This window comes from Anguilla anguilla, chromosome 2 (genome assembly GCF_013347855.1).
Source record: "Anguilla anguilla isolate fAngAng1 chromosome 2, fAngAng1.pri, whole genome shotgun sequence".
NCBI classification, from domain to species: domain Eukaryota; kingdom Metazoa; phylum Chordata; class Actinopteri; order Anguilliformes; family Anguillidae; genus Anguilla; species Anguilla anguilla.
Window position 1 is genome coordinate 70,822,511 of NC_049202.1, and position 10,294 is coordinate 70,832,804.

Sequence of the window (10,294 nt, forward strand, 5' to 3'; positions counted from 1 at the left end):
TCAATTTGGGAGCAGTAATGAACACCTCTGATTATAAAAGGAATAAAAACCTTATGGATTTACAAAAGCTTGATGCCTTCACTTTTTAAAATATCACAGTGTGCGCCTTGTCCGGTGATAGAGGAGAGCTATTTAATGGGAGTAGAATCAAACAATGTCCTGTTGATATAACAGACCGTATGCCACTGTCTTTGTGCTGGCAAGGAGCAGTTCAAAGTTTTGCATGACTAGCAAGAGCAGCAATATTTAAGTTAAAGGAGTGTATTTAAAAGATATTTAATTGCTGCGCGAATAGATATAACATTAAATTTTTAACTGACGATACCTTTTCATTTTTCATGTTTGCTTGATTATACATAAGGAAACCACATTAATTGCAGACTAATTCAGGCATTAAATCGATTTTTTTCTCCAAATATGTGCACTGTGGCAACCATGTTCTCGAATTCGGCGTGTTTAAAAACCCATCTAATATTTAGCCATCTTGGACTGTTTAAGGTGATGCAGCAGCAGCTTGTCGAATCTTCGGGAAAATGTACAAATCTTACAGATCATAAAGACTACATGAGGTTTATTTGGAGTGCAAAAAAGATGTCAGTTTCCACATCTAATATTTGTGTTAAACTTGTCAAAAAAAGTTAGTTCACAAACTAAAAAAAAAAAACGAGCAGAATGTTCCATGATACAGCTAAGACAGCCACAAAAAACGTGTAATTAAATTGAAGCTGCACATCTGTATTTTTCCTTTCACAATGCAAGGATACTTGTGCGTTTACTTCGTTTCTGATTCGATACTGGATCGCAATCCTACATTACTCATAGTTGAGATTCCTTTTCGGTTTGTTTGTTTCGGTCTGGTGATGTCACCAGGGAGCCACTTGGTAGTGGTGGTTACAGCAATCCGAAAGCACAGTCCAGTCGGTGGAGCTGCGGGGAAGCGCTTCAGCTCCAACGCTCGTCAACTTTGCACGGACTCACCAACAAAATGCCACTGCAATCAGATCCAACCAATTCGCTTTAGCCGCTTCGCCAAGATGCAGAAGACCTCTGGGCATTTAAAAAACTGGATTTCAAGGCAGAAGCGATAAATCCTCTTGATTTTGGTTGTCGGATGCACGATTTTTTGGTCAAATAAAGCTAGCAAGCCAGGTTGCTACTATTTTTCTTATTCGGAGCGTATGCGAGATGGTGTAATGGCAGTGCTATGCACATCCGGGCCACAATGCCGTGACTCCATTATTGTCCATTCACTGTGAAAGTGGCGAGAGAGAACTGCATTTTTACATATATATATTATAGCTATATACTGTAAATATTTTAAAACATTTGTCAAGCTGGAACGCAAGGGGACATGTCTAATCAAGGGGTTAGGAGAAACGGCCCAGTGAAACTGCGTTTGACAGGTAAGAATTTAAAACCCCATATTAGCAAGATAAATGTAGCTAGTGCTAGCTATGCTAACGCTTGTTAGCAAGCTGGCATGGCTTTGCAAAATTATTTTTATCTAGATCGAAAGGTAATGTGAACTTATCGCACAGTGAACAATTGTTTTACAGAACGTATAGCTTGATATTTTGCATGTTTACATCGCAGCTGACCGGATTGTAAAAATTCAAATACACAGACTATGTAATACTGGCTTGCTAAATGCTAGGGCACTTATCCTTTTCCAATGCATAAGTAGCTAGCTAGTTCAGCTGGCTTGCTGACTGGAACGTAGTCTGACCGGAGCTAGACCAGAAATTGTTAGAAAACTTTTTCTTTTTTTCCCCATTATTTTGTCCTGTTAGAGCTATGTTTACTACATTGTCACTCTTTACTGTGCACATATCAGCTGCAGCTAGCTGCTAGCTGCGTTTACTATTATTTTTGTGTTGTCTAGCTAGCTACAGTCCGTGCGTACGCAAGCCAACTCGACTAAGCTATTTAGCTTGCCCACAACAGTTTCTCTGTTTATTCTCATTACATTTGTGTTAGCCAAAGTATTACCGGACCAGATATGAACTAACGTTAATGTTTGTTAGTACGCACGGTAGCTAGCTTTCCAAACGGTTAGTTAGTCTTGTGAACCAACGTTACAAGTTAACAAAAGCACGTAGCCAGCAAAATAAACTCTATTTCGTGTACTGACTAGCTAGGTTGCTAACGTTAAATAACCACACAAAAACAATTGAGATGGTTTATGTTATGTATGGTTTTAGTTATTTTAATTAATTACGTTTGCGCCGTTTTGTTCTAATGTGGAATTAGCTAGCTTAACTGCTAAAATCTTCTAGTGCTGTTTTTCAACGATTAACTTGCCATAAAAGACTGGCTTTGTATTGTTCAGGGAGTCTCAACATTTAGCCGACTAGCTAACGTTAGCTGCTTGATTTTGCGTGTTAGATTAAGTTTGTTAAACAAGTTAGCGGACTAACTTGGTTAACTTATCTAACATTAATTAGATGAATATATAGCTAAATTCCCCATTTTACTTTATAAATCAACGGTGTTATGTTCACACATCTTTTGGCTTGCTTTGAGCTTTTCATTCACAATTATTTTCCGAATTTAGCTAGATGGTTAAACAACGATAGGTTTTAGCTAACTTTGGCCTGGTAGTTAGCTAACTTTCTAATATTTTTTGGTCGAATCGAATGATTAGCTGTTAATATAAGAAAAAGCGACACCAACATCTCATTTAGTTGGCTTAAATTGTGACAGTGCCAATTGATTAAGGGGTGCGTTGCATATTGATGCGAACCAAGGCAAGAGTGCAGTTTTTAAAAAATAAACTTTTAAACGATTACACAAACACACGTGCCATGGATTTCCTCAATTTACATTCATTTTATTTTATGTCATCAAAGACAAGAGGCCGTATTACCAAGTTATGAACCACTTGAATGTCTGTGGTTATAGTAGCACAGTTATGGTATCTGTGAACATAATTGTATTTAATGTGATTGACGGGGAAAATGAATGGCAAAAGTAGTACTTGTGTCATGGTAGGGTAATACTGTCTGTCTGAGCTACCAGGGTGTGTTTTTCTCGCCGTTTATTAATTTGGTGTAAAGGTTTTATTGTCTATCCCTTCAGGGCTATCCCATGTTATCCTGCTCAAATCTTTTAGCTCAAAATTTTAAAAAATTGAAATAAATCTAATAATATCAAATGCAGTTACGGGACTTCTTTTATGGGTGTCAAATGCTAAATATTCTTTTCCCCGAGGAAAACTTGAATGTTGACACTCCTGTAGTTTTTGCTGTCATAACTTGCGTAAGCTGTCGTTGTTGTCAACTGTTTGTCTTAAAAATCTTTACATGTGATGGGTGTCTATTAGAAAGTGTGAGATGTGCCTCGATAAGCCAGGACTTCGTCTTTCGCGAACGCAAGAAACAAGGGCAATGTGCCGGTTTTAGATTTCTTGCTACCAGGAAGTAATGATGTATAATTTCGCAATGGTCATGGAAAATGTTTAAGAGCTCAGTTACCAAAGGATCTGTACCAGAGACTTGAATCCTTTATCCATTCCTTTTTAGTAAATATTTGTTAATTTAAGCAATGAAACTGTTTTAATTGAATTACTGACTGAAATGTAGTGTTGTGGAGAACCTGTGGATACAATTTGTATTAAAAGCAAGCCAAGCTTCCAAAACTAGCCTACTTCAAATGTTCATGTTTGTTATTTGATGATTTAGATTTTGATGCCATTGACGGTATTGCATAAGGTTATAAACGAGCAAAAAAAAAAAAAACAGTTTTCTTCAGATGTACGTAAGAAATGATTACATTTCAGTGAAGTGTGACTGCCTATTTTTCAAAAAGTATTTTTTAACTTTAATTGAGGGTTTTAATTCATCACATTATTAGAATCGGTTTACTGGGTGGCACGCCCAGCTAAAGCCACCAGGTTTTGGGGTGGCAGTGTGCCCCACAGATCGAAATGCAGTTGGTGCCGTGCCAGTGCTAAATGCATCCAAATTCATCGCACACTGGCACACAGCACATTGTCTGCACAGCCAGGGAGGAAGGGTATTAGTCATCTGGAAGCCTCCTCATCATCATGCACTAGAACTGCAGCTGGTGGTCTGCAGAGCAGAAAGAAGCGTTGCTGGCTGCCTGCCCATCGGAGGACAAGTCCGCTAGTCTGCTTTCTCCAGGACCGACAGCCAGTGCCCGTGGTTTTGTCTCTTATTGAATCATTTATAGTGTCCGGCGAGCCTCGCTCGCAGAAATTGTGGATGTTTCTGGTGAGCTGTAGGAAAATAATCCTCCGTCGGAACTTGCTATTGAATTCTCTTCGTTGCCTCTTGAGTGTGTTTATTCCACCGTTGTTGGGCAAAAATGAATTCCAAACGCGCACCATGGAAACGCACCTTTAGGCCATGCTACAGTACTTTCGCGGATTAGCTTGTTCAAAGGGAATCTGGCTATATGGTAATTTCCTTTTTTTGTGTTGCCTCTCTTCCTCTGGTGGGGTCCACTGGCATGTTGTGGTGAGGGACTCCACTCTGTGTGTGTGTGGGGGGGGGGGGTCACACTGCCCTTTGGGGTCAGTCTTGTCCCATTTATGGGGATGTGCCAGCTCTTGTGACGGATTTAATGTCATTGCTTGGTTGCACAGAAAGGTTGCAGGACCCAGTGAGCATTCACACCACTGAGAAATTAAGCAGGGTTTTCCATTTTCCAGCTGAGTAGACAAAAAGGTATGCAAATTAAAAGGAGGGGGGGGGGAAAAAACAATTCAGTTGAAAATGAGCCCCTTGTTTGTGATGTCCTGGGGATTGAACTGGTTCCGGGCCACATTGTCGAAATGGCGGAGCGGGTGGAATTGGTGAAGTGAAGTGCGCTGTCTCGTGGTGCTGTCTCTGTGCTTTCATTTACCCAGCGCCATCGCCTCTCTGGTTGAGTTGGGAGGTGTCCTAACGGACGTGCGTTGACATTTTGTGAATAATATGTAACCCGCGTGTTGTGACGCAGTGCTTCATTAACAGGTGGCTCGACTGTGCAGTTAGACCAAGCTGGAGTTGACTGGAACAATGAGAAAGAAAAGAACCGTCCAGGGCAGCTTGGTTCATCGCTGACCGGCTCTCGCAAGGCTGAAAGCTTCTCTGTCCCTGTGTAGCTGCCAGTCAGGCCCCAGCTCGAGTGGACGTGGGGCCGTGGGCCGTGGGCAGACCAGGCCGTCCTGTGTCCTCCCTCTGTTTGCTTTTTTTGCAGTTTCTTACAGTGCAAACGTTTAAACGTTTACTTGAGAAAACATTGTTTTGACTGGGAGAGGGAGATGACAGTCGTCGTGTTTGATGTGTCTCCAGGGTCAGGTCGAAGCAAATTCCAGGCCTTTCTGGCTTCGAGGAAGAGCCAAATTAAATATTTAATCTAGCACCGTTTCTGATGGAATGAGTTGGGGGTGGGGGGTGGGTGGGGTTTGGGGCTACGGTAAGAGTCACTTGATCATTCGATAGTTTGAGTAGTTTTGTTTAAACCTATTTTCAGTACGTTGCCTTGTTATCTTTCAAGTAATTATTCCGCAAAATTTTAGCATCAATCATCAGTAATGTCAGATTTGTGGGACTAATACTATTCTTTATTACCTCCATAAAGAATCACCAAACAACACATTTTTATTGAAGGCTGGGAGGGCGGGTCTTCAAACCATTGATATATTGCGGTCTGTTAAAATAATCAATGAACGAATTGGTTTAAGGATGCTAAACGGTGCATCAGAGTGGCCCCTACATTTCTTGTCCTGTTAAAGGCATTGATTCACTGTGTAGTGGTTTAGAATGGAATACTGATAGGCCAGTCCTGATAGGCTGGCACCCTCGCCTGGAAGCTCATAATTGGCCGCTGTCCCTTTGGATGCGTCTGAGCCACCTGTGCATGAGGCGTAGGCCTCCAACAGTGTAGTCTGCAGTGGGGGTAACCTGTGGAAAATGTGGAGTGAAAAGCAGTGGTGGTTTTTTTGAGCTGGTACAGGCAAATAAATCTACATTGTAGAAACGTCTACCTTCACATTTACTGTTTTTATTCATGTTTAAAATAAATTTATTATATTATTTCTCCCCAGTTGTATGAAAAAGCTCAGTTGGATTGATACTGGGTTTGTTAATATCATGGGTAAAGGGCTGTCCAATATAGACCAAGCATTTTCTGTACATTGCAGTGGTGAAATGTAGTGTTTTTGTGCAGTTGTTTTTTAACCCCTCAACTAAACCGGTGTGAAAAATTAATGGCTTTTTCTGAGTGAGAAGTTCGAGAAGTCATTGCTCAAAATAAGACCTTGTGTTAGCAGAGTACTGCTGATGTAGCTTGATGCTCAAAATGAGCTATGACCTTTAGACAGTGTCTGTCTGTCTCTCTGTCTGTCTGTCTGTCTGTCTCTCTGTCTCTCTGTCTGTCTGTCTGTCTGTCTGCCTGTCTGCCTGTCTGTCTGTCTGTCTCTCTGTCTGTCTGTCTGTCTGTCTGTCTGTCTGTCTGTCTGTCTGTCTGTCGCTGTCTGCGCTCGAGTGTGCACTCCTTTTTGAAGTATTTATATGCCTGTCTGTTGCTATTTGAACTGAAGTTAACCCTCTGACCTTGCTGGAATGGGATAGCCTCTTCCTGCAGTACAGTATGTAGCTGCGCCGCGCCGGCTGCAGGCTTGGCTCGGGTCGTACAGTGTCTTCACCTCCTCGTTAAAAGGTTTCTGCCTGTTGACCCGCCGTCTGTCCCGAGAGGTCGTCATTGGCAGTCGCTCTACCCCCGAGAATGTGTGACCATTTCCTCGAGAGGCACCCCTCCCGTGGTTAGAATGACTGTGCCTGTCTACGTGTGTAACGGCGGCAGTGCGGACAATACTCATTTTGACGCGCGGCTTGATGACAAATACAAAATGTTTGTTCGCTTACCTATTTTCTTTTTTTATTTTTTTTTTATTTTTTATTTATTTTATTTTATTTTTTACAGATGCCACAAGTAAATAAGTGTTATTTGTGGAGCGTTTCAAAGAGCAGGCCAGCCACTTTCATTCTGTCTTCCTTTAACGTTATTGCGTATTTATGACTTCACATGCCGGAGACACTCTTCGCGAGCTTTCTTTAGCATCATTTTTCATCCTTAAAGTTTTCATTTTCCCAGCACGCTGTGTTTTTTTTAAGCTTTCAGTTGTTCAGTACTTTGAAGCGATATTTCAGTTGCTGTACGTTGGTTTCCTTGTGGGTTAAATGGGGATGTGCTGAACTGTCTCCACAACATAAAATGCAATTGGTTGCACGTGTTGCTGTGAAAATATTTGATACTTTTCGTGGTTTCCTGGGGGTGAAGAGGTCCCAGTTTGTGCATGACACATCTTTTGGGTCAGCTTTTTTTATGGTCACTAAAAATAAGAAAAGGACAGTGCGTTGTCGCTCTTTTTTTTTTTGCTGATTGTTTTTAGTTTTTGTTTATTGCTTGGCTAGGCAATGATCAAAACCAAAGTTAAAGAATGTGTTGAATCTGAGAGAAAATGCTGCTGGCAGAAGACGTCTCGCAGACAAGTCCCACACACAGATGCCAGTGTGCTGGTTGCGGTTTTTTTTTTTTTGTTGGAGAGGACGTAAGGTGAAAGCACAAGCGGCCCGAAGCCCTGCCTTAAAGCCCTTTAAGTGTGGGGTTGGCCGAGACGGTTTTCTTTTTCTGTCTGTGCTGTGGCTGTGGATTGCACTGCCGTCGGGGCGTGGGGTGGGAAGGGCTCGGGGCTAGGCTGTGCAGCTCGAGGTAGGCTGTGCGGCCCGGAGGTAGGCTGTGCAGCTCGGAGGTGGGCTGTGCAGCTCAGAGGTAGGCTGTGCAGCTCGGAGGTGGGCTGTGCAGCTCGAGGCTAGGCTGTGCGGCTCGGAGGTAGGCTGTGCGGCTCGGTTGTAGGCTGTGCTGCTCGGGGCTAGGCTGTGCTGCTCGGAGGTAGGCTGTGCGGCTCGGTTGTAGGCTGTGCTGCTCGGAGGTAGGCTGTGCTGCTCGAAGGTAGACTGTGCTGCTCGGAGGTAGACTTTGCTGCTCGGAGGTAGGCTGTGCTGCTCGGAGGTAGGCTGTGCTGCTCGGAGGTAGACTGTGCTGCTCGGAGGTAGACTGTGCGGCTCGGAGGTAGGCTGTGCTGCTCGAAGGTAGACTGTGCTGCTCGGAGGTAGGCTGTGCTGCTCGGAGGTAGACTGTGCTGCTCGGAGGTAGGCTGTGCTGCTCGAAGGTAGACTGTGCTGCTCGAAGGTAGACTGTGCTGCTCGGAGGTAGGCTGTGCTGCTCGGAGGTAGGCTGTGCGGCTCGGGGCTAGGCTGTGTGGCTCAGCGGTAGGCTGTGGGGCTCGGAGGTAGGCTGTGCTGCTCGGGGGTAGGCTGTGCTGCTCGGAGGTAGGCTGTGCTGCTCGGGGCTAGGCTGTGCAGCTCGGAGGTAGGCTGTGCGGCTCGGAGGTAGGCTGTGCTAGGCTGTGGCCTGCCCTGACTGTTGCTGTCTCGGGCCGTTTCAATGCACTGTCGGGGTTCAGCAATGCAGTCCCTCCCAAGCACACGTTCAGCAGGAGAGCCGCCCGCTGACCTGCCGCCGTTCCAGACGTGGAGAAGCCAGAAGGATCCTGTAGCCTCTCCAGACTGTGCCGAGACGTGGATGTGGATGTGTGCGGTTCATTATTTCCCCTTTTCCCCAAGGAGTAACGAGGGGCAACGGCTAGTCTGAATTCAGGTGTCTGATATAAGTCTCTGGGTGTTGTAACAGGTTTTTTAAATTTTTTAAAAATTTTTTATAAACTGCTTGGCTTTTTCCCATTTCACACACTTAGCTGTTCGTGGTGATAAACTGGCCGGCACCACACCAAGGATAAAGAACTGATAATAGCAGATAGTCTTTGTTAACTGATTTGCTCCCTGAGTCTTTCCTTGCTCGGGTCACTCTCAGTTTGTGTCAGAAGCCAAGCTGAGCGTCGCTCGGGTGCAGGTTATTGTTATTCAGTGGATGAGCGGTACGTGGGGAACAAAGCAGGTCGATGGAAAACCATACGGTCCCTCCCAGCTTTACCGGATGTGCGTGGACAAAATGGCTGGCTGGGATGGTGCCCGGCTGTCTCACTGGTTTCGTCCATTCCCAGTACCCCGTTCACTGCTCTTGAGAACTAGACCCCTCACCTCAGCCTCAAAGTCAGTACTTCATTCTGTGTGGATGGGCACAGGAATGTGGTTTTTTTTTGGTGATTCTCTTGTTTTTACGTGTTTTCTGTGTGCTAATGGCCACAGCGGGGGGGAAACCAGAGGTGAAGCTCACACAGTTGCCAAAGCTGAGAGCTCTTTTCCTGGCAGCTATGGTATCGTGCTTCAAACCCTCTGTCGGAGCTTGGTGGCTAAACATTACATTACATTACAGGCATTTAGCAGACGCTCTTATCCAGAGCGACTTACACAACTTTTTTTACATAGCATTTTTACATTGTATCCATTTATACAGCTGGATATATACTGAAGCAATTTCGGTTAAGTACCTTTGCTCAAGGGTACAACGGCAGTGTCCTACCCGATTACAAGCCCAGTTCCTTACCCACTGTGCTACGCTCCGTCCTCCGTCCACTAAACGACCGTCACTCCTGCCTGTTAAGCTGAGGGAGGATCTGAACTCCCAGGCAGTTGGCATAGCACGCCAGTTTGTTTTTTTTTTTTTCCTAGGCTCGTGGTGAAATTCCTACTTCCTGTTCCAGCCCGAGGGCCACAGGTCGTGTAAGGCGGCGGGTTTCTCCGGCTGAAACCTCACGAGTGTTTCAGCGAGGTTTAGCAGTGCAAGGAGAGGCATCTCGTACGGCTGCGAGCCTCCATCTGGTGTTCCCTTCTTCACGAAAGGAGGGAGCTGTACTGTGTTTGTGGGTTTCGTGGGGAAATTTGACAGTTTTTTTTTCAAAAATGCAGAATTGTATTGAGTTGCACGTATGGACATTTTTTTTTAACCATAACAAATTATTGCGTCGCCAAGATCAGCCAGGGGATAAGATGCATTAGACTTGTGTCTGTAGGACGGAGTGTAGCACAGTGGGTAAGGAACTGGGCTTGTAACCAAAAGGTTGCAGGTTTGATTCCCGGGTAGGACACTGCCGTTGTACCCTTGAGCAAAGGTACTTAACCTGCATTGCTTCAGTATATATCCAGCTGTATAAATGGATACAATGTAAAAATGCTGTGTAAAAAGTTGTGTAAGTCGCTCTGGATAAGAGCGTCTGCTAAACGCCTGTAATGTAATGTAATGTAATGAGTGCACGTGGAGAGTCGCTCGTATTCAAAGGGCTCCAGCCTGGTCCAGGATGAGACCGCAGCCGGGGTTGTGAAGCTGG